At 40.3% G+C, this 26083-nt stretch overlaps 1 pseudogene; it reads left to right on the top strand.

The window, feature by feature from the left end:
* Window positions 1–25752, top strand: part of LOC148018013 (uncharacterized) — a 28171-nt pseudogene extending 2419 nt beyond the window's left edge.
* The last annotated feature ends 331 nt before the right edge of the window (window positions 25753–26083 follow it).

The raw sequence follows: 26083 nt of genomic DNA, 5'->3' as shown, positions 1-26083 counted from the left end.
TGTACAAGGCAAATAGTAGCAAGACAATAGTGCCATCTATTTCTTTGAGTATATTCACAGTGGAACTGATCAACGACAAATGTAGTATTCCCATTCCCGTACATGCCATCACTCGCATATAAAGTAAGGTTGGGAGAGTGAGCATCGAAGGCCCTAGGATGGTAAATGGATCGATCTGTGAGGTGTCTACCAAGCTTGTTCTAAGGCACACCTTTTTGTAGTCCATCAGCAGGTTTTCCAAATGACGCCGCTCGGTGCTCCCTTTGGAGTATCACGAGGTTTGCCACTTAAACCCTACATCGCAACAGAAGAGTTCCGACCGAATACACTAGGATCGATCTAAATTTTCGAGTTTCTAAAATCAGATGGGTCTCTTAACAGCTATCTAACATTAGTGATTTCGAGTTTTCACTTCCTACAAGATTACTCGAACTGAAGCGAACTTACCATTGCACTTGGTTGAAAGAGAACGAGAGACAAAGGGGAGTGCGGTACATCAACCCTCCTGCCCATAACTCAAAATCCCATTCCAACTCCCTAAAACAATGCAAGTCGGTTCTACATAGTGACTAGTTGGTCAATTTATCATTTTCCTATTTCTATCACCGATTTAGAAAAGCTTCCAACTAGCCGGAACCACCCTACCATTGGACGGACCCATCGGGGGTCACGCCCACCCACTTTCCTTTAATGACGATATCATCTTTAGTTTTTTAATTACCTACATCACATTTATTGAAACATATACAACCAGTTTTCTTATTTTGTCCATTAAATCACAGGTTCTTTCACATAATTTATCTCACGGACACGCATACAATTCAAACAAACCTGGAGTAAAACAAAATCCTTTATTATATTGGAAGTTTATTACAATTTTCATCTTTTCGATCCTACAGAAGGTATACAGACACTACAAGGATATGAGGGTATAGCAACGGCCATTTGCGACGAGAAATAGCGGCGTCACTATTTGCATCGCTATATAGCGACAGTACCCAGACGAAAAAAACGCGGGCCGAAACCCGAGCTCATCATTTTGCGCACATTCACGAAAGAGAGAGCGAAAGGGAGAGCAAGAGGGAGAGCGAACATCTTGCATTTGAGAGGGAGTGAAAGAGAGAAAGAGGGAGAAAGAAGGCTTCTCACCGCCGCCGCCATTTGCAAAGAAGGGGAGGAGGTGTATGGAGGGCGAAGAGGAGCCGTCGTCGCGAAGAGGAGCCGCCAAACCTTTCTTCGGGCCTTTACGGTGAGTGCATTGTCCATTCTTGCTGTGCTTTTGTGTTTTCTCTTTCTTTTACTTGTTTTTGGTATAATTCGTGTGTATTGAGAGGGAGAGGAAATGAGAGAGAAAGGGAGGGAGAGGGAGAGAGAAAGAGAGGGGGAGGGAGAGGAAATGAGAGAGGGAGACATTAAACATAATAGGGAAATGAGAAAGGGAGAGGGAGAGAGGGAGGGAGAGGGAAACATAATAGGGAAAGAGAGAAAGAGAAGGAGAGGGAGGTAGAGAGAAAGAGAGGGGGAGGGAGAGGATTTAAGAGGGAGAGGAAGAGAGAAAAAACATTAAACATAATAGAAAAAGGGAGAAAGAGAGGGAGAGGGAGGGAGAGGAAATGAGAGAGGGAGAGGGTGGGAGAGGGAGGGAGAGGAAAGAGAGGGAAACATTCAACATAATAGGGAAAGAGAGAGGGAGAGGAAGATAGAAAAAACATTAAACATAATAGGGAAAGAGAGAAAGGGAGGGAGAGGAAATGAGAGAGGGAGAGGAAGGGAAAAACATTAAACATACTAGGAAAAGAGAGAAAGAGAGGGAGAGGGAGAGGGAGGGAGAGGAAATGAGAGAGGAAGAGGGAGGGAGAGGAAATGAGAGAGGAAAAGGAAGAGAGAAAAGGAAATGAGAGAGGGAGAAGAGATAGAAAAAATATTAAACATAATAGGGAAGGAGAGAAAGAGAGGGTGAGGGTGAGGGAGGGAGAGGAAATGAGAGAGGGAGAGGAGAGAGAAAAAACATTAAACATAATAGGGAAAGAAAGAAAGAGAGGGAGAGGAAATGAGAGAGAGGGTGAGGGTGAGGGAGGGAGAGGAGAGAGAAAAAATGAGAGAATGAGAGGAGAGAGAAAAAGAGAGAAAAAACATTAAACATGGAGAGGAAATGAGAGAGGGAGAGGAGAGAGAAAAAACATTAAACATAATAGGAAAAGAGAGAAAGAACATTAAACATGGAGAGAAAATGAGAGAGGGAGAGGAGAGAGAAAAAACATTAAACATAATAGGGAAAGAGAGAAAGAACATGAGAGAAGGAGAGGAGAGAGAAAAAGAGAGAAAAAACATTAAACATGGAGAGGAAGTGAGAAAGGGAGAGGAGAGAGAAAAACATTAAACATAATAGGGAAAGAGAAAAAGAGAGGGAGAGGAAATGAGAGAGGAAGAGGAAGAGAGAAAAGGAAATAAGAGAGGGAGAAGAGATAGAAAAAATATTAAACATAATAGGGAAAGAGAGAAAGAGAGGGAAGAGGGTGAGGGAGGGAGAAGAAATGAGAGAAGGAGAGGAAGAGAGCAAAAGGAAATGAGAGAGGGAGAGGAGAGAGAAAAAGAGAGAAAAGGCGTTAAACATAATAAACCTGATAGGGAAAGAGAGAAAGAGAGTGAGAGGGTGAGGGAGAGAGAGGAAATGAGAGAGGGAAAGGAAGAGAGAAAAGGAAATTAATTGTGGTTGTTTGTAGTAGTAGTAGTAGTTTTTTCTTCTTTTCCTGTTTATTGTTGTAGTAGTAGTAGTAGTTTTCTTCTTCTTCTTCTTTTCTTGTTTATTATAGTGGTCGTAGTCGTAGTCGTGGTAGTGGTAGTGGTCTTCGTTGTAGTCGTGATCGTTAAAGAGAATGAGAGAGAGGGAGGAAGAGAAAAAAGAAGAAGGAAAGAGAGAGAGGGAATAAACATACAAAATAATAAAGAAAGAGAAAAAGAGAGAGAGATGGAAGGAGAGGAGATAATGAATGGATAAAGAACAAAGAGAGAGTGGTGGCGAGGTCCGGTGTAATACCACAAGACGGGAAACACTCCGACATATATATATTAATCTTTGGGTGGGTGGGTGGAGACTTTACATACGTTAATTTTTGCTGAGTTACAATAGAAGAAATCCCTTCTCAAACAATTTAAGAAAGAAAAAAAGAATGATAACAAAAACAAATTGTTTGTCGTAATGCAGTGGAAAATGATAAATGTCTTGTTGTTCAAGATCGCGAGGTGCATCTTAATCAGCGTGTTCCATGTCCTTGCTCTCAATGCAAGCTGGCAATTAGAAAAAAACATCGATTGTCTTAGAACACGTACGACGCTTCGGCGAGTTTCAATCTGAGATCATTGATCAGTCGATCTTGGATTTTCAGCAAATGGTAAGAAAAGTTAATATCAATCATGCATTGTCCTCGCAAGCTAATTGAATACCATATACAAGAAGATTGGGTGTGGCTGACAAATTTTCTATCCAGGGAGGTGACGTCTCGTCCCAAGGAGGAGTGCACCCTTTACGGCCAATTAGAAGAGTTCGTGGGCATGCGATGAATAGAGTGCCTAAGCCAATCCACCACTTGGAAGGTACTACCCAATATATACCATCAATGCCAGAGGAGACAGGCAGCCTTCCAAACCTATTTACAATCTTGGAGCCTGAGATGGAGGCAATGATCGATTCATTGATTCCCATGGATGTCAAGACTTCTGATCTGCTTAGAGAGGAAGCATCCATACCATTATATGATGGGCACCAAGTATCTCGCCTGAAGACACTACTTGCACTCCTAAGTGTGCAAGCAAAATACGGGTGGAGCGATGCGAGTGTGAACGAGTTGTTTAGATACCTTGTACATATGCTTCGTTGATTTCTTTTTGGCACTATCATTAAAAACATTTGTGCTTTTTCAAGGTATTTTATGATTTTCTTCAGGTTACTGAAATATCATATATTACCACCTACAAATACTATGTCTGAGTCTCGTGATAATGCATGACATGTTTTACGAAAGCTTGGTATGGACTACAATAGTATCCGTGCATGTATCAACGATTGCATACTGTTTCAAGGAGAATACGAGACTATGGAGACATGTCCAAAGTGTGGTGCTCACACGTATCGACAGAACTTGCAAGGGCAAACCATCCCTTAAAAAGTTCTTAAACACTTTTCGCTTATCCCCCATATGAACCACATGTTTCATACGTCCAGCACGGCGAGCTTGACAACGTGGCATGCACAGAATAGGTCTACAGATGGAGTTCAACGAATATCAACGGATTCACGCGCATGGAGCCACATTGACTCTACCTTCCCAGGCTTTGCTCGAGAGCCAAGGAATCTTCGGCTCAGTCTTGCAATGGATTGTGCGAATCCATTCGGTCTGCGCTCAATTTCTTATAGTGTGTGGCCTATAGTCCTTGTCAACTACAATATCCCTCCTTGGCTTTCTATGAAGAAAGGACATCTCATTCTTAGCTTACTCGTCCCTGGCCGCTACAAAGTCAAAAATATGGATGTGTATCTTTGTCCATTAGTCGATGAGCTTAAGATTTTGTGGGAGGAGGGGGTCACCATACAAGTTATGACCAAGTGCGATGGTCGACGGTCCACCAATATTCGAGCCATTCTCATGTGGATGATGCATGAATTTTTGAGATTCGGAGAGTGCTCAGGTAAATAGGCTTCCGTTCTCATTGGTAATATCTATATTTTATCTGATTCAAGTTTGTATTCACTGGATAAAGGTGTTGCAACATGTCTGGTTACCTCAGGTTATCATGCATGTCCATTGTGTGGGCCATAGTTAGACTCCCGAAGGTCACGAACCATGAAGAAGATGGTATATCAAGGACACGCCGCTTTCTTGCCAGAGGATCATGAACTCAGGGAAGGTTTTCTTGGACGATCTCCAACACATATGAATGCCGCAAGTTAGCATGAGCTGAAAATGGTTCACGTGGAGTCACATCCAAACGAAATGCGACGGTTCTCAGTTTTCTACGAGTTGCCATATTGGACCCACTTACAGATCAACCACTTGTTGGATCCCATGCATATTTTCAAGAATGTGGGCAGCTTGCTATGGGACCACAGCATAGGAAAGAGAGATACTATAGGGGCATGAATGGATTTGAAGGAGGTAGGTAAGATGGAGGCGCTTTGGCTGCAGTCGAGTGCTGATAGTTGCGTGCAGCTACCTTGCGCTCCTTGGGTTTTGTCCACTAAAGAAGAGCGCATTGTGAAGCAAATAGTCAAGTCTATCCACACTTTGCAGGTTTACATTTTCTAAAGACGACCAATTATCAAGGCTAAAATCCCGTGACTGGCATAAGATATGTCAGGTTTGTACTACGAATGGATTATAATTGGCGTGTGCATTTTGCTATTTGGAGTGTAGCCATTTTTCATAATGCTTTCTCATTTGTGGTAGTTTGTACTACCGATCACGATCGCAAGATGCCTTACTTCAGAAATACGCGAGGCCATTTACAGGTTGTCAACTTTAGTGCAATGGATCTCACAGAAGGAGATTAAGATGTTCTCTATTGAATCCACGAGGTGGGGAGCAGTGGAGACAGTCTGTCTCTTTGAGAAATACCTGCCTACTAGCATGCTCACGATACAAATCCACCTTCTTGTGCATCTTGTAGATGAAGTGGAGATTGCTGGACCTATCCATACACGATGGATGTTCTTCTTGGAGTGCTTCATGAAAAACCTGAAAGGCTTTGTGTGACAACGAGCTCGACCAGAAGGTAGCGTGGTTGAAGGTTGATTGGTATCTAAGGCGCTAGTGCATATTTCACAATGACTACCAACGGTGGATCCAGACAACAAAATGCTATGGTCGTTGAAGGATGATGATAGACTGACCGGAGATGTGGTGGTTGGAAATGGGGTAGAAAAAAGAATGAATGCTACAATGGAGGAGAAGGTGAATCGCTTTTGTATGTTGCACCATGCCTCTATGGAGACGTGGCTTGCCACGTACCAGATTGCTAGGCAAGATCAAGAGGAAGCGCGATCTAAATTTCGATGTAGTACGCGCCATCGACTGATTCGATATCCTGAGGGCATGGAGGAGATGCCGCGGTTCATGTCGACGCGATGGTTGCATGGAGCTTTGACCGCAGCATCTCACGAAGGGGCGGAAGTCTCAATTGAAAAGCGAGAATTCTCTAGGGGATGTAGTCCAAAGGTGATGATGTGTTTAGGATTTGTCGTATCTATAATTTATATGCGACAACTAATTTGAGTGTTTTAATGTACAGTATAAAATATATAGTGTAGCGTGGTCGTGTAGACCGCATTTTTACATGGATCGTATTGACAAAATGCGCTCCACAATGAACTGTGGTATCATGGCAAGGTTCGAGCAAGAGAGCCGACGACGAGCAACGGATCCAAACATGGCTATAAATGAGATGGAGTATTTTGGGAACTTGCAAAGTATTGTTACGGTGGATTACCTTAGCTTCTCCATGATACTATTCGATGTGCAGTGGTTCAAAGTGGTACTTGAAGGAGCTGGAGCAATAGTTCGACAAGGTCCATCTAGATTTCTCGAAATAGATTCCCGAAAAAAATGAACGGATTTGCGCGACACCTTTGTGTTGCCGACCCATTGTGAACAGGTACATGAACTCATTTGTTTGTTAATTGTATTACGACATGGTACATGTCACAATAGTTTAATCTCTCTTGTACGTGTTTGTGAATAGGTAATCTTCTATCCAAACCCCTGATAACCTCAATGGTGGTATGTTATACCTTCAACTCCCCAAAGTGCGAGAGTATACGATCAAAGCGATGTTCCGAGCATAGATGAGGACAATATGCAAATAGAGGGGTCGATATTGCAAGGGGTGGAGGCCACTGAAAGCTTGGAGCATGTAGAGGAGCCAGCATCAGCTAACAATGATGAAAATATAGGAGTCCAAGAATTCTTTGAGAATGAGATGGACTCATCCTTTTGTGGTGACATGTCTATCGACCTTCCAGTGTATGCGGAGTTGTGTCACGAGATTGATATGGAATCATAGAATACTTCATACTTGGAGCATCCACTTACTCAATTCGTTGACTAATCGCTTATAAGGATACATAAGATATGCATTCTAAGTGAGATTTTTTTTAGAATTTATATTACCGTGCTTTGTATGATTTAAATTGATTATGCTAACATCATTTTTTGTTTGTGCAGGTGACCTTTTTGGATACTTAGATCATCAGGATGAGTTGAGGGATGAGCGATGAGGAGTTGCAAGATATCTTCACGCACATGTCTTTAGATCAGATGGCGAGATTCATGGCAGACCAGGAGTTGTCTCGAACATCGTCAGGCCGCTCTATTACATCTATTTCAGTGCGATCAGATGCTTCAGCTTCGAGCAGATGAGGTCAACGCTCCAGACTTGGGCCAGAGGGAGGGAGTGCTTCAGGGTCAGGGGGATGTTGTAGAGATACAGAGGCAGTGAGCCCATGGTTGGCACGGGATACAGGTGCTACTCCTAGCTCTCGTGATGGTTCCAGGGAGTGTGGCTCAGGTGGTTGTTGTGGAGGCACAGACGCGGTGTCTCCATCTCGTCGTTCTGCTAGAGTTGTGTCACCTCCAGGATTTGTCACACCTGTGGGGACATCTACTCTAGTTACTCCAGCTTTTGCTTAGCCGTCTGCAGGTGGCACCTCTATGGGTGCTACACTGATAAATACTATCCCGATCAGTTCACCGGATGTATAGGGTTCTCCTGGATATGCCCAGGAGCGTGGTCGCAGGTGAAAGAGGACCTGTCTTAGGCATTCCCTAGAGGGATATGCCTATCTTGTCGATGATAGGTTAGGAGAGCCATCATCATGAATGATGAGGGGAGGAGGATGATGGCTCGCATGAGAGAGTTGTGCTAATAATTTTTTCGGCACAACGTCTTAGATCATTGGAAAAACATATTGGAGGGGAGCAAGGACTACATAGTAGCATCCTTACATGAGGAGTTTCCGGTTCCAGCCACAGCAGATAGATTTTCTACGGGCTGGATGATGGACTGCATGTGTGCATATATGTCACACAGATGATCGGACGCATGCAAAGCACTCAAGAGTGGGGTTGCAAAGCTCGAGTGGCTAGACGCAGACGACTGGCACCGACTAAGGGAGGAGGCTACAGATTCTCCAGGATGTTGAAGTCAGTAGTGCGAGGCGGCGAGAGCACAACTAGAGACCGGAGTGATCCATCATCTTGGGAGTGGTAGCCACATGATATATCTAGAGGACTTTGTAAGTTTTTCTTTTGTTTTGCTTGCTTTTCTTTTTGCAATATCCTTTTCTTTTTGCAATATCCTTTGTACTGACAATCATGTTTCTAATAGTTAGTATTTTGTTTTGCAATATCCTTTGTACTGACAATCATGTTTCTAATAGTTTGTATTTTGTTTTCTTTGTAGCACTCCATTACAATCGCGATCCGATCGGCCTTGAGACTCGATATGCAAAGAGGCACAGTCTCACTACATTGATCGATCGATTATATAGACGCGGCGGCTCTGTAAGTCACTCATCTTTCTTGTTCATAGTTACTATGTTTAATTAGAATGCATTATTATATGGTGGATTGATGTGTAGTTGTTTCTTTTTTTTGTAGAGTTCGTTCGATGCTCCTTTGCGGTGGGACGAGCTTTCGGATGGCGAGGATGTATAGCTCGCCCTTGGATCCTTGGAGCTCACATGCCCTTCTTTTTTTGTCGCTTGATTTGTGTAGATATTTTCTATGTAGTAGTGATATCTTGCCATGATTGTACAAGTCACTTTCATTATGCGATCATGTATTTATTTCATGTATCAGTGTTATGATTTAAGTACACTTTGTTTTTGTTTACACCAGCATTGTACACAGTGCAGAAACTATTTTGTATGGCCCAAATAAAGCACACAGTACGCCACAAAATTTTTTTCCCCTGTTACCGTCGCTATTAGCGTCGCAAAATTACCTGCACGCGTAGTTATTAGCATCGCAGAGCGTCGTTGTTTGCGTCGGTAGCGACGCTAATAATAACGCTAATACCGACTGTTCTCTGGCATTGCCAATAACGACGCTTTTTGCGACGATAGGGGTAAATTTTGTTATTTACATTTTTGTCGCTTTTAACATCGGTATAAGGCCTATATCGTGTAGTGAGAATTCCACGAGGGTATTTTGCCCACCAAGATTCCTCCCTTGTAACTAGTATTAGGGTTTCATGATCCCATCCTAGGTCATGAAGGGGCTTGTTAGATTCTAGCAATAATGCAAAATTTATAGCAAGAGTCCCCCCTTGTATCCACATTTCCTACTGCTCGAGACTATCCCTACAGATAGACCTTTCCTCTATGAAGCCGGTCTAAGCCTCTCGAAGCAATAACCGTGACCCCCTTGGAGTGGGTCTCGCAACTAACTTGGAGATAGCTTAGTGCAATCTTTCCTTTTATCATGTTTGTCAATGTTTTTAATCAAAGATCTAGATTCTAGTAAACACAAACAATCTTTTCAAATATATAATGATGCAATGGCAATCACACCATCGTGCAGCTCAAAACTTCACATGGACAAGGTAGTTCCTTAACCTAAGGTAACCTTACAATCTAATGAGTATCCTCCTCCCCATAAAGAAGTGATGAGTATAATTCTTTCAACTTTGTTAAGCACGACATGAATTTTCCATTTAGGGATTAACTTATCCAACATAAGCAATACCATTTCACAAACTATTTATGAAGATTATGTGATATCCTTCTATTTCAATTTTTGGGAGTTTGTAGGTAATATGATATACTAGGAGGGATTAAGTTGTTCTTCACATTTTTTTTTGAAGATTCAGTCCATTATCTTCTTAGCATTGATTTGCCCTAAGAAATAGTGAATTTTCTAGTAAAAATACGAAAACGAGACAATTTATAGGGCTTTTAAATAGACTTTTGCAAGTGTTAATCAATACTTAACCTTGCCACATTTGACAGTAGATATATCGAGTTATTTTATTTAACTAATATTGAATGCGCATATAATCCTTTACTTATTTCATGCAATATCCACCTACAATTATTTACATCATAATTCTACGGATTATAATCTGATTAATCTAACTACAAATCATAGATAGCAGTTAACAGTTTATGCATCTATTAATTACGCTCTCTAGATGAAAGCTGTCCTTTCATGTAAGTGTAAATATGAAAGCTAATATTTTATGAAAAATTTCGATAAAAATCTTATTCAGCAAAACAATTAGCATTGCATTTATGACATAGCTAAATGAAAATTGATCTTCCTAGATAATGTTGAAAGTTCAACAAATGGCCAGACATTGTCAATTAAACCATAGAATACGAGCAGAATTTTAAAAAAATTATTTTCTTGCTAAAAATACACACAATGTTAATATTAATGGTTATATTAGCGAGAACATCAATATCATGAGTCGACCCACATATGAATCAACGAGAAAACCTTACCTAAAACATCGAGGATGTTGAAGCAAAAACAATTATGAAATACTCGACAACCCTGACACTATCAGTTTCAGGAAATTAAATAAATATTGAAAGTCTATAAGACTTATTGGACATTGATAAGAATTTGTTGATAGAAATTCTAATGTCTAGACAGACTTGGAAAAGCATTTGAAATCCTGCTAAGTGTGGGTTAGGACAGGACAACGCATGAATTGCCTACCATAGGTATAAATGCCCATATTATCTTTAAGGGAAGAAATACCAAGTTTTCATAAGGATAAAATAGACTTTAGATTCGTGAAATAACTTGCGGATCTGGATAAAAAAAGTTGCAAGTAGGAAATGAAACCCTAAGAATAAGGTGGGACCTTAAAAGAGAAACCCTAGAATTAGGTGGGGATACTTCCTATGCTAAAAACACTTGCTGCTGTTTCTTTTTTTAATTTGTGCATGTATTGATGGTTGCACAAGAATGATTAATTGTGCTTGAAACAGTTAGATTTGATTGTAAATATATAATCAAGATAATAAGAGAAAAGATCGCGCTATGCCTCCCCCATGGCTAGATGCGGAACCCTACTCTAAGGGGGATTGTTTTGTACCGCCACGAGGAGCTTTGGACTGGCCCCGATGGTGAGAGGTCACTCAGTGAGGAATCCATTAGGCAGGAGGAGGTGTGAGTGTCAGGGGGCTCTGGCCGTAAATCTCTCGATCGCTCCTAGGAACTGCCTGACCCTCATGCGAATCAGGATGGGATCCTAGAGTCCCTGGTACTAGTGAAGGTACGGAAATCTTGGAGGGTTTGCTTTCTTCTACATAGACAGAAGGGATTTTTCGATGAATGGAGGTTTTATCTTCTGCATAGGCAGAAGGGGAAAAGCATTGTAAATAACTTTTGCAAAATAATAAATAAATATGTTTTGCCAAAAGATTGTTTTTCTCTGTTTGTGTTGTGTCATAAAATTACACAAAGGAACCTATGATAATGGGTTAATCAATGAAGCTTCTTTTATATGTCATAGCTTAATGTGATAGGTAATTAGAAAACTAAAGAAACCCGTTTGTGGGAAGCAAGCGGGCGAGATCCCTGACGGATTCGTCCTATGGATGGGTGGTCCTGGTAAGTTGGGAGCTTCTTTCAAGAGATTGAATGAAACGTTAATTAGGAGAAATTAGGTAGAGTCAAGCATTGACTTACCTAGGGTCGAGTCTTAAAACCTTGATCAATAATTATCTTAGGGGAAAGGTGTAGCGGTTGTGCCAGAACTCCGTTAAGGTTCCCTGAATCCTAACTAGTTTGCTGGAAAAAAGTGTTGCACTCCATGAACCAAGGGTAACTACGATCGCTCCAAGCAGACAAGAAGCCCTTGTGGGACACCTCCAATGGAGCTAGCTGATGCATCAAGACCTCAATTGTCAAATTAGGACCCTGAGCTTGCAAGTTAATCCTTGTGGGGATGGCCGGTACCTTCCGTTACGGGATGGACTTTGGGAAACCTAGATGATAGACCTTGTGCATTCTCACGAGTGCCTGGTGAAGCCATCTAGGATAGTTCCCTGATGGACCACTAAAATGTGCTACTAGGGAACTGTTAGGTAGGCACGTGACAGATTGGCAAAGGTCAAAGGTCAAAGAAGTAAACGTTGTGGTGCCAAGGGAATCCCTTAAGACTGTTTACATTGCTAAGGACCTCAATGTAGAGGATGAGGAATAATTGATTAGCTTCTGTAAAGAATGCTTCGACATTTTTGCCTAGAACTATTATGTTCTTAAGGGTATCATATCGCAAGTTGAGGAATCCCTTTTTTCAAGAAAGCTTTCCAAGAATAAAATAAAATTTGTGTAACATGTAGCAAAGTATCACATTTGATACAATTTCCTAGCCTATCCATTTATGGAGAATGCCAAGAAACTGTCTCCTAAAAACATAGTTGAAAGAAAGAGTATTAAAATTACAACTACATGAACAAAAGGTATGCTTTTAGGGTTGGTTGTCCAAATCAACATACGAATAAGACACATGAATGAGAAGCCTACTTGTAGATTGGACCCTGTAAATGTTCACATGTATGTAACTATTTTAATGACAGCAAAATGCTTCTTCAAGGAAAGAGTTCTAGCTTCAAGAATGCCAAGATCATAACTTCATAAATAAGAGGCATGCTTTTTGTGTTCATCTTAAAAACCAACACAAAAGCAAAACATCATGTATGAGAACAAAACATGAAAATCTAATCTTAAAAACATTGCATGCCAAAATGAAGCAGATACATAGGAGGAAACTTTCATTGTAGTGATGCTGTCTCATAGCATCCCACATCTATTTACGCAAAAAAAAAGAGTATTAAGTGTAACTATCACTCTTGCACTATGTGTCTCTCTAAATGGGAACATTGATTCTTCGTGCTTCCAAAGCTTAAAACATCTCAACCATTGTTAAAGCAACATGATGAATGAACTCATGTGATAGGGGGCCCAAGCCTAGAACATTCAAGAATACATAGTACAAATGCTTGAATGGAATGTAAACTTGATGCTTTGTTTCTCTCTTGTGAAAATTAGTGCATGTGTAGCAAGGAAACTCTACAATTGATAGAGAGTAATTGATGCCTAGAGATTTGCTTCCTTTTGTACTACCATAGAACACATGTGTCTTGTTGCTCAACACAATGGCCTCATGAATAACATTTGCATCTAGAGTCCCATCCTTTTGAATATTTTCTTGAAATTCCTTTCTCATCTCCATTTAACTACTTTACCATCTTGATACTTCAACCAATATCCACTAGGAATACTTGTAGGAATATATGTAGATGGAGCTTCCTTGGCAATAAGGCTAGCATCTTGCAAGACAAACACATTGTTTTGAAGCATTATCACATATGATGGAAGAAAACTTGTGCCCCTCAATCACTAGCCACACTCTTGCAGTGGTCCCCCAACATGATGCTCATTAGCCACCCATGAGTGTGTATTCAAGATGTTGCAAAACCAAATGAATCCCTCAACTAACACCACTATGATACTTTTGTTGACACTAGAAGCAAGATGTAGGTACACCACGACCATCTTTCACATCATTATTGCATATATATTGCCCACATTGCCTAGTTTGACCAAATAGTAGTATGTTTTTCGAAACTTTTTCTCTTTAATAGCAAGCTTTTTACCTATTTGTGATGAGGCACATTGATGAGTATCATACTTGTTTTCTGACATTGTAACAAACTCTGGCATGTGACTATCTTCATCCAAAGTAATCGAGCGATGGACTTGCTCTAAACACTTCCTACAAATGCTATGCAATCCCACATTTGTCTGCTACATCATAGAACCCATTTCCTTTGTTGAACCATGGGCCAAATCCACCAACTACTTGCCAGAGGTAGAAGAAGCATGTTGAGCATGAAATCTTTTTTCCATGTCTTGCACCCCTAGGCTAGTTCTAGACCTATTTTCTTTTAGGTATGACTTATGCCTTATGCTTCACGAAAAAGCTAGGGACATGTTTAGACTGGATGCTTCAAACAACGTCAGATCTTCTTTATATCCAATGCATCTAGTCTCATTCATCGGCTAGTGATCACACGTCTTATTATGGAAAGCATGCTTTCTATAGTTAGAATGAACTATTTAGACACAAGCAAACATATTGAAACATATTGAGAGAGAGTATGTGAGAGGGAGGAAGAGAAATGAGGAAAATATTATTGTTATTATTGTTTTAAACTAACAATACATGTAACATGTATTCATGGTCTATGTATGTCAAATCTAAGAATAAACATCCAGTAGGAAGAAAAATCTCCTACTTTACCCTACTCTATATCATGTGCTTTGGCATGTGCTTCTCGGTTTTCCCATCTTGCTTGGAAAAGTTCACTCAAAGAAAAGGAAGACTTCACAATTTCTCACCCACATGACTCCTCTCAAAGATGATGCCAAGCTTGTCAAGGAGTGACCCTATCCTATGAACCCTCAATATACCCGTCATGTCATGGAAGAGATTGACATGTTACGAAAAGTGGGATCCATCTATGAAATCGAGCATATGGAATGGGTATCACCAAATGTCATAGTACTCAAGAAGTACGAGAATATTCTTGTTTGTATGTATCAATAATAAGAAATTGACTGAAAGAGAGGAATTGGTGATGATTTATGCTATGAGAAAGTTTCTTCATTATCTTCTCACTATGCCTTTCACATTCTCTTTGTTGACCATATCAAGCACTGCTATATCTTGTAAATAAACATTGTGCCATGGGACACATCACTGAATGGCTCTTGTTACTATTGGATTTTTATTTCTTGGTTATTGTATGCAAAGAGAAACAACGCTTCATTGCCAATCACTTATCACGAGTGACCAATGGTGAAAAGGCCACAAGTGCTTATTATCAACTCCTTGATGCTCATCTATTCCATGTTAACAAGAAAGCTTACCTCTTTAAGGCCGATCTCATACCTAATTAGGCTAATGATATTCTATATATTCTCAAGCAAGACCTATCAAAATAACTAATTGAAAAAGCTCGACTAATACACCTCTTGATTAAGAATTGACCCTATCAATTGATTGTAGGTCAAATATGTCACCTAGGCTAGCATAGTCTTCTTAGGTGGTGCATCTACAAGCATGAAATTGAGGATGTGCTACAGGAGGTACATGGTGGCATTGCTAGAGGACACTTTAATGCAAATACTATAGCTTAAAAAGTGCTTCGAGCCCAATTGTGGTGGCCCACCCTCTTTTTAAGGATGTGGCCAGATTTGTTAAACATTGTGATGAGTGCCAATGAACAAAATCACCTATTAGAAAGGATAAAATGGAAATCACACTAGTAATTACCCACCAATCTTTTAAAAAATGGGGTATATACTTCATGATTCTAGCATCGAATACTCATTGGCTTGATACATCATCAGAGCCATAGATTACATGACCAAATGGGTTGAGGCAAGGGCAACCCATAAGAATGACACATGAACCATCACATGGTTTCTCTAAGAGCAAGTCATCTCATGTTTCAGTTGCCCCATCAAAATGGTCAATGACCAAGGGAAACACTTTCTTAATGAAGTGATTGAGCACTTATTGTCTACATTCTTGGTCATCCATAGAAAGTCTAGTCCTTATTATCCCCAAGAGAATGGCTAGGCAGAAGCCACGAACAAGATTCTCATTAATGTATTGACCAAAATCATCCTAGCGCCATGTTTAGACTGGGATCATAAGCTTATGGTATCATTGTGGGCCAATTAGATATCTTACAAGCCCCACTTTGACTTACATATGGCACAGAGACCATCATGCCCATAGAGTTCTTAGTCCCTAGCCTATGCATTACTAACCAAGAATGTTGGGAAGAAACTAGAGCTTAGCAATATTGCCTAAAAAAGCTCAAATTCTTGATTGGAATGTCATGACCTAAAACTGGCCAAACACTAGGTGTAGGGCTTTAGCTAGGCCTCCTATGCTTACCAAACCACCCTCATAGCCTCTCCTAGCCAAGAGTGTCTTGAGGCTACACAATACTCTAAATAAATAATGTGTTTATATCAATTTGTAGTCTAACAATTTCCCTTCCCAACTCCAATAGAAGGAGTATCTAAACATACAGGTGATTGACGCCTCGATTCACATACAAAAAGAGCTCCCCCTAGGAGAATGCTGTGGCTCATAACAACTCTCCTACATCTTGGGGATTGGCCCCAAGATGCGCCATCTTACACATAGAACACAAACATAATAGAGTCCTCTCATAATATAAACGCAATGATCCAGAGATTGTATGTATTTCTTACTTAATTGATTTTCTAAAAATAGTACACTATCTTATAGCAAAGGGGAAACTTACACTCTCAATGTTGGTCATTACCTAGACATACAATTGCAATGCATCTAAAAATTTATCTTCTAATACCATATTCAGATTGCATATGCAAAGTGTATGGCAAACCGTAATTAACCAGCCAACGTGAAGTGCATAAAGAATCTTTTCATGATTTCTTTCTACTAACGTTGTACTGCGTTGTTAAGGAACATCACTGGGCTAACCCTTGCTATGCTTTGAACCTCTTAAAACTCATACGAACCATGGCCTATATACTAAGGTATGCAAAGAAATCAACAACTTAGTCAAATGTCTTTCCATTACAGCCCCACACCCCCTACCATTTATGTTTAGATTGATTGCACAAATGCAAGGAGATTTTGTGACAATTTTTCATAGAAACAAGCCCTAAAACATGCACTTTAACACATAGATAAAGGCAATTCGAGGTAAACCCTCATGCTTTACCTTCATTACATATTGACAAATATTCTCCTAATTTTTGGTAAATTTTTTCACACTTAAAACTATTTTTAAATTTCTTTTTATTATTTTCTATATATTTTTCCATTTATTTCAACATAAATTATTGATTTTTTTGAGATTTTGATTTGTATGGCTTATATGAAGTATGATCCATCAATGTATTGATTTTCATGCCATGTGAACATAATTTGATCTCCAAAATCTAAGAACAACACCATTTTTCGTTAAATCTCATATTTTGAATTTTATGATTTTATTATTTTAAATATAAGAAAAAAAATGAAAATTTGAAATTGCAAACATCAACAAATACATTTCAATCATTTGCACCTATCTTTTTATCATGTGCGCTAATGATTCATCATGTGCGCTAACGATTCATCATAAAAACTAAATAAAGATCACTTGCTTGAAAATTCACATATGTACATCTCACATTTTGAGCAAATGGAGCTGCTGATGCAATTTTCTAGCTACTGCTCTATTGATGCATCAAGGTTACCCGATCTACATGCCATTACACTTCTAAACCATTGTCCATCACAAATTCATCAAATCAGCCCTCCCTCTCTCTCTTATATGCAGCCATATGAACAAGGAACAAAGAGGAGTGAGAAATAGGAGATAAAAATTGAATTTTGATCTTACTGATTACTACATCATTATTCGCAAGGATAGGAGTGATGGAGAGTGAAAATTTGATGCAACTCAGGCCCAAGAGGAGGAGTAAGATGATTGCAGTGACAAAAAATGCATTTTTTTAAATGGAGGAAGGGGCTCCGAAAAAAACACGTCTCCCTCCCCCCCACATCTTGCGAGCATTTTTGAGTTATTTCATCTTAATTATGGTTTAGCTTTAATCTCTAAATTATCTAGATCAACTTTTTCCTTTTTACACGGCTACAAGTGGTTTCGACCCAGTTGGAGGGGCAAATGGCCTCGGAATCTCAATCTGACAACTAGACGGTGACTTTCTGGGATCGAAATCTATCACCCTAGCCTCCATCACATGCTTTCTTGCTTCCAGATCTAGTAGTTGCTTCATAACACCAAGCCTTGTGGCCCTTAAATGGGTGGTCAAACAGACTCTAATTGATGAAGGGACACTTGCATTGGATTCTTGGCATCAAAATGCATCTAGAAAAACTCTAGCTCCTTGACCTGTAACCATTTCATTTTGTACCAAAAATGTCTCTTTTACAAGTCTCCGACTTTAAAATTATCTCTCATTGGCGACCACGGGATAGGACAATCAAGCCTATCGAATCCACAAACTGATATGCACAATGATAACTTATAAAGAACATCAAGCTGCTTCAAATAAGATACACAATAGAGCCCAAACACAACTCTCACCCTATCCCGCCCACGAAATCAAAGCATAAAGTCCACAAGGGATAGGCCAAGCATAGTCTGACGATAGAGATTGGGAGTTAGTGGCTAATCAACTGCTCCAACACAGACTGACTAAAAAGAACTATCAAAGGAGTCATCCTAAGTGGTGGTGTAACCCATCTATTTAACCTAGGACAAATAGACTAGGAACTCCTACTAGGCGAGGACTCTTATAGCCTGGTGTATAAAAAGTCACATATTATTTTTCTTTTACCATATTTTTTCTTTAATATTTTATATTCGAGCATGTAAAAAGGAGGGATTTGGGCATATTGTGACCCAAGGAGAATAGAGCATCGGCCTTTGGTCATGTCTCGGTACCCAAGAACCTACCAGGCCCTCGCAAGGCGACACTAAATCCTTTTTCTTCAACTCACTTTTATCTTTGCTCCAACCATCTTGATTTTATTTCTCTTGCTAAATGCCACTCCTAGGAAGACAAGGCATTAGCCCCACAGGTTTGACTTGTCCCTAGGAAACTACTAGGCCTTCGCAAGGCAATGATCATTTGCTCTTGGAATTTTTCTTCCTTTATCTTCCTATTTGGGGTTAGAACCCGTTTTTACACCCCTCTGTATTTTATATAGGTTTTTCAGATATATTCATTATTTGTTCTCTTCCTTTTATTGGGTAGGCTTCTTTATCTACCTCATAACTAATAGGAATTCTAAGAAATAGCTACCTAGTAGGCTAGCAGAACAAGTTCACTAGAACTATTCATAAAAATAGCTCTTAGAATGATTGACAATGTCTTTATAGGAGGAGGCGGACAACTGCTCAAACCTCCCCAAACACACTTAACCCAACTCTAAGATGATGCCTTGAATGCAGGTCCCCAACAAAAAGAAAAAAATTCTCCACATACATATAAGCATACATCACAAAGGGAAAGGACTCGTAAAGGAAGGATATTACCTAGACTGGCCACAAGAAGCTTCTACATAGTAAGAGGCTCCATCCAAGTGCTCGATCGAATTTGTTTTGTGTAGCACTAAAACAAAAAACCATTGATCGCACCCGCACTAAACAAACGAATGGCCCTCTTGGCCTAACAAAATAAACCATTTTATTGCAAAATAAGTGACCCTCTTAGCCTAACAAAATCAAACAACTCTTTACAAGAACAAAGGGCCCTCTTAGCCTAACCAAATTAACTAGTAGAGCACACCACTCAGCATCCTACTATTAAAAGCAAACCCTTGATCCCCATAGAAATCCTATTGAAGTACCAAACTAGACCAAGGGGATGGCCATTTAGGCTCTACATTAAATGCATCAAATTATTAACTAACCTTCTTGCATAAATGGCAAGAGATGTCCTACGAATATGCTGTTGAACAATCCGATGTGTCCATGACAAGATAGGAAGATGGTTAATCGCTACCTAGCTCATAACCCATACTAGCCATCAATAGCCAAAACAGGACATGTCAGCAAGCAATCCCCACAACAACCCTAGACTAACATCAGGAGGCAATTGAAAAGACCCCTCATGACCATAGTTAAGAAAGAGATCTTCAACAAATGCATAATTAGACAAGGAATCTGCAAAGCAATTCCACTATCGAGGAATAAGTTGGCACGTCATTGCCTCAAAGATCTCAAGGACATCCAAGGTTGCATGATGATACATTCTTAGAATGGGATCTCTCACACTATAGGTCCCATTCAATCGGTTGATCACTAATTGCAAGCTGCCTTCTACCAATAACCAGCAAATACCACCATGTCTGGCTAGATTTAGTCCCATAAGCAAGGCCTTGTATTTTGCTATGTTACTCATAAAAGTAGTGTCTAAATACACTCCCATTTTTAAAACTACTCGAAGTGGATCTTTTATGACAACCCCTACACTTGCATGCTTAGTAGGGTCTCGAAGCTCCATGAAAATGTACTATATAAACCCAGGCTTCATTGATGTAACCTGCCATGGCAGTCAACCTACTTGCACTTATGATAGTTAAAGTCGAGGAAGGGCAAGAAGTGAGCTTTTGAGTAAGCTATTCTACATAGCCTCCACTCCTTATTTCACATAGTCCACTTATTCCACCCCTAGATATCTCCAGCTCCACCACCCCTGCTGCCACCACCACCACCACCACCATGGCTACCTCCACCACCACTACCTTTACTCTATGTATCTCTCTTTCTCTCTCTCATTCTCAATTTTTCTCTCTACTTCTATATTCCCTTTTTCTCTTTCTAGCACACTCGATCAAAAAACACTCTATCTTGTGTAAACAATTCTCTCTCTCTAGTATGTAATGTGGATACATTCATGCAATCATGCTAGAATGGTACACCATAGCCCACCTCTCTCTCTCTCTCTCTCTCAAATTGCTGCATGTCTTTACTCTCTCTTAGTTTCTCTCTGTACATGCAAATTCTCCTTCTCACTCTACATTCTCTCTCTCTCTCTCTCACACACACACACACATACATACATACATACATACATACATACATACATACATACATACATACATACATACATACATACATACATACATACATACATACATACATACATACATACATACATACATACATACATACATACATACATACATACATGCATGCATGCATGCATGCATGCATGTACATACATACATACATATGTATGTGTGTGTAAATCTCAGTTACTCACTCTCCATTTCTATCTCCCTCTCTCTCTTTTCATTTGTACCTCTCATGCATGTGATCAGTCCACAATGTATAATAATAATGCCTCATATCTGATTACGACATGTGTTGTAACAAACACTTCTCTTAAATCCTAAATACATCTCTCTCTCTCTCTCACATAATATGAACGCTTGTGCGGCCACTCTGTGTTTTTAGAACTTTAATTGCAATGGATTGATAGCTCTCTCCCCTTGCCCCCCTCTCTCTCCTTCCCCCCTCGCCCCAGTGAATTTGATACAAGACAATTCATATAAGCAATCCAGATGTATATTTATATTATGTTAACTTTGTAAATAGTGCTTTTTCTTGACAAATTAAGAGAGACAAGGTCAACAAAGGCTTGTCAAAAGTTTGACATAATCTATCCAACTGAATTGTATAATAATACTTTCTTGACAAAATAAATGCAGTTGTGCTAAGAGGTAGCGTTGGCATTGCATTGCTGGTCACAATGTAGGTGGCATTGGAAAAGTTCTTCTACTTTCAAATACAATGTGCAAGTTTTCTTAAGTGAGTGTGGGTTGGTGTATAAACATGTTGGGATTTGCATCCATTCCAAACACTTGGAGCTACACATAGTATAGATGCTTGCATGCCAAATACACTTTTTCTTTTGTGACATTGTCCATGAAATCTCGGCAATTACATATTGGATTCTTTGCAATGTGCACATCATAACACTCTTGCAAGACACTTGGTGGTACCTATTTGTTGACATTCATGCTCTTCCTAGGGGGTCTATCTAACTACTTATCCCATGACTGTGTGCTTATGCATGTGCAACTGGAAGCTAGGTCAAATTCCAAGTAAACTTGGAAATGTTGTCCCACACTTGATGACCCAATTAGTGGAAGAGTGGTGATGCCTTCCTCATGATGACAAGTTGTCCAAGCAAGGCTAGAATTTCCAACCCTTGATATACCACGAGACTGTGGCGTGGGTAAGGGCTACGGGGTTGCCCTAGGTGTAGTGAATGTGCATGTGCTTTTCTTTTCTTTTTCTTATTTTTCTTTCATTCCCTTTTTTTCTTCTTTTCTTTTCTTTTTCTTTGATTTTTCTTTTGGACTAGATAAGTATACAACAAGAGTGTGGTGCAATTCTTTCCTCACGATGACAAGTCGTCCAAGCAAGGCTAGAATTTCCAACCCTTGATATACCCCGAGATTGTGATGTGGGGGAGGGCTACGGGGTTGCCCTAGGTGTATGAATGTGCATGTGCTTTTCTTTTCTTTTTCTAATTTTTCTTTTGCTCTCTTTTCCTATTCTTTTCTTTTCTTTTTCTTTGCTTTTTTTTTTGGGAGTATACAACAAATGACTATTTATAAGAGGGGAATCGATCACTAAGTGTGGAAGCTTCTTGCTTGATCGCCAAGACCCATGGACTGCTTATCATTTCAAGTGTTTCAAGCCAAGTGCAATGGCTACCTCTCACATAGTCATACACGCTCTCACACATATGAGTGTAGTGAGCTTTCCTCTATGCTCGATCAAGTTGTCTCCTCCCTTAAGCACTTTGATAGCTCCACGATCCAAGGTGCAAGCTTGATCCTCAAGCTCCAAGCTCCATGCTCCATTGCCATGCGCAAGAGAAGAGAAGAAGAAGAAGAAGAAGAAGAAGAAGAAGAGAAGAAGAAGAAGAGAGGAGAAGATGGAGAGCTTCTCTACCATAGTCTCTCACCCTTACACACTCACTCCCTCACTTCCTCACACTCCCTCTCTCAAGCACAAGCTCAAGCAAGCAAGAACAAGAAGAAGAAGAGAAGAAGAGAGCTAGTTCTGGCCACACACAAGAATGATCTTATTCATTCACTTTTTACCTTTTATACAAAAACCTAGCCCTAGTCCCCTTTGGACACCCATCCCTTTTTTGCATGCCTGAACATTTTAGCCTAGGTTCTCTTTTCCTATTGCCTTTCTATTTGTATTGTGCCTTCATGCCCGTCTACATTTATAAATTGCTCAATAGGGAGCCTGGCCCTCTTTTACAAGGTTTTAGAGAGCGCTTTTATATTTAAAATGCACATTTTCTCTTTTGCACTTGCCTTGAACTTTCAAAGTTATCCTTGCACCTTTGGCCTTTTCTCCTCCTATTTCTTCAGTCGGCCGGGCTGCCTTTGTCCACTTTGCCCTATGTCTTTTAAATTTTCTTTTTGCTTTCTTTGCATTGGGGTTAACATTATCCCCCTCCTAGCTGAGAGCTAGTCCCATGGCACTTGCTACACTTGTTGATGAGGGCTCGGGTGGTTGAAGGGTTGCCATGTGGACCCAATTTGTGTACAGGGGAGATGTTGTGGGTGTGACATAGGGAGATAAGTCTAACCATAGGCAAGTACAAACTCCCTAGGTGTGCAAGCCCTTGATGTATCCTAAGTGAAAGTGGGGGGATAGGAAGGCTAGAGGATTAGGCGACCACTGACCGAGGCCATCAGACGCATCTAACTTAAGAACCCTTAGGTGCAGTGTTTGTGGCACTCTAATATACATGGGAAAGCTCATTGTTCCTTTCCTTTTGCTTTATGTGGGCCTTTTCTTTGTTTTCTCTTATCTTTTCCTTGTCTTTTTCTTTCTTTTCCTCCTTTTTTTTCTTGGGCAGTAGTAGCAGTGGTGACCATGACAAGTGGGGGTGGTTCTAATGGGGCCTTCCCTTTGCCTTCCACCATGGGTGTCGGGACCTAAAACGGGCCCGCACTGGCTCTATGGCGCTAGCTGGTCCTCTACTACTCACCTCAAACCACTCCACATGGCCTCGCAACGAGGAGCGTCTAAGGGATATACTACTCTAACCTCGAATATAGTACTTTGCATTTGTATGGCCAACAGATAACCTTTTCCACACTCCTCAGAGAGTCCCTAAACATATTGGTTTAATACACCATATAAGCACACACAAAGGGAGTGCCCCTTGGCTGATTGCCACGGTGTTGGGATATTAGCAATCACACCTAATGTAGCCTCTTTGTATGAGGCAGTTTAGGATGAAGACATGTAGGTTGCAAGAATCCCATATGCACAGAAAGGGAAAACTATACCCATCCAACAACTATAAAGCATTGTACTTGACTACCACTTTTGATAGATGAATGAATACATGATGATGCTTTTCTTTATCAGTTAGTGTCCGTCTTGTACTTGTTAGTCCTACACAAGATTGTGTTTATGAGTCCAAGCTTCCATCTTAGAACCTAATTCACTTGTGTAACAGCTGTGGTCTTCAGTCAATGTCATCATGAGGTCAGTCTATGCTTACAAGCCGCCATAGTCATGCTCTAGATCTCGTTTATTTTCACATGGTATCAAAGCCCAGTCAGGCGGCATGGCAACATTCACCCACCTATATTCCAGCAGGCATACTTTCTGTGCTGGAGTTTTTGATTCATTAGGGAGTTAGTTTCGCCAGGTGTGGTTACATCTTGTGCGCCATAGTCTAGAACTTGCAAGTGCAACATTCATTAAATGGGGTTAGTGGACAGCAACAAGTTGAGATTTGTTCCCAAGAGATATTTCCAAAGAGCTTTCTAGACTGCACACACAGGCACTAGCACACAAATTCTCCCACACACTATACAGACTGCGGAAGGAGCTTTTGGGAAAAGGTTGAAATTTTTGAGGATTTTGATGAAGAACTAGTAGCTTTAGGGAACATCTCATAGGTTCATAAAGCAGCATTATGCTTCAGTTATCCTTGAAAGAAATCAAAACCTATGTTGGTGGCTGTCAAAGTAAGGCACCCTGGTGTTAGTGATGTCATTAGGCGAAACTTTGCAATCATCAATAGAAATGCTTGATTATCATCATTTGTTCCTGGTCTAAGATGGCTGAGGTTGGATAAAAGTGTGCAGCAGTTTGCTATCTTTATGTTGACACAAGTCGACCTAGCTAGAGAAGCAGCACATTTGAGCAGGTTTTTATATAACTTTCGAAGATGGAAGGATGCATTTTTTCCAAAACCTCTCTATCTTTTAGTGCATCCTGCAGTTTTGGTAGAAACATATGAATAGGGAGAGTGTGTCTCTTTTTATGATGAATTATTGCAGAAAAGTCATATCTCAAGTGCTCTTGCACACATTTGCACCCATACACTCCTCAAAATGCTAATGGTGGATGACTTTATTCACGCAGATATGCACCCTAGCAATATTTTGGTTCGTATTGACAAAAAGAAAAGCCAAACTGAAAAACGACTCTTCCCTTCCATGCCTCATGTTATTTTCTTGGATGTGGGAATAAAAGAAGAGCTCTCTTAGAGAGACTGTGCCAACCTTTTAGAGTTCCTCAAGGCGGTGGCTCTACGAGATGGTAGGACAGCCTACCGAGTGTACTTTGAACTTTTCAAGAAGGCAATCTTGTCCCAATCCTACATCTTTTGTCAAGGAAGTTGATGATTCTTTTAAACTATGGGGCTCAAAGGAGGGAGATAATATTCACCAAGGTGATTGCATGCAGGAATGGTTCTTGAGGGTTGGCAGAGTAAGATGAGTTTCAATGCCTACACCAAAGAGCAATCAATGAGTTCATTTGAAGAACTTGAAGACATGTCTGCTACCTTTAAGAAAGTGCAAGTCATTTCCACCACCTCAAAGATGATACCTTTGCTTGAGGGGGACATAGACATGAAGACTGATGCAAGAAAAGTCAATAAAGAAGTAGACCAAGAGAATTTAGAAGAAGAGGACCAAAAGATCAAAGTGGAGGGCACTGTAGCTACAAGCAAAGTGAAGAATAAGTACATGATCAAAAAGATCAAGATGGACTACACCGACAAGAAGACCTTCAATGAATTGAAGATTTATGTCAAAACAAATGCTGAAAACTGTAAGGGCCTGCCGGTCCTTGATCCAATTTTTTACTGATCTCTTTAGCCTTGTAATGTCTAGCCCAAATGTCTTTATCATAAGCTCGTAAACTCCTCATGTAGCCTTGTACTACAGCCTCAGTAAGGCCCCTGCTACAGCCTCAGGATGTCCATCATGTTTGTGGTATCCACAGTTAGCCTTTTCTGCGAAGCCTCTGGTGTTTTGCCATGTTTATGGTGTGCGCACACTTTGCAGGTGCTACTTTTACTAAAGCCTCTACACACTTTGTACTTTCTGGTTGTGATTGAGGAGGGGTGTTGAGATATTAGCAATCACACCTAATGTAGCCACTTTGTATGAGGCAATTTGGGATGAAGACATGCAGGTT

The sequence above is a fragment of the Lygodium microphyllum genome, chromosome 21 (assembly GCF_053477565.2).
Source record: "Lygodium microphyllum isolate KBCC chromosome 21, Lygodium_microphyllum_v1.1.10, whole genome shotgun sequence".
Taxonomy (NCBI): Eukaryota; Viridiplantae; Streptophyta; class Polypodiopsida; order Schizaeales; family Lygodiaceae; genus Lygodium; species Lygodium microphyllum.
Note: the sequence above shows the minus strand (reverse complement) of the source record. Positions and strands in the feature narration are given on the sequence as shown.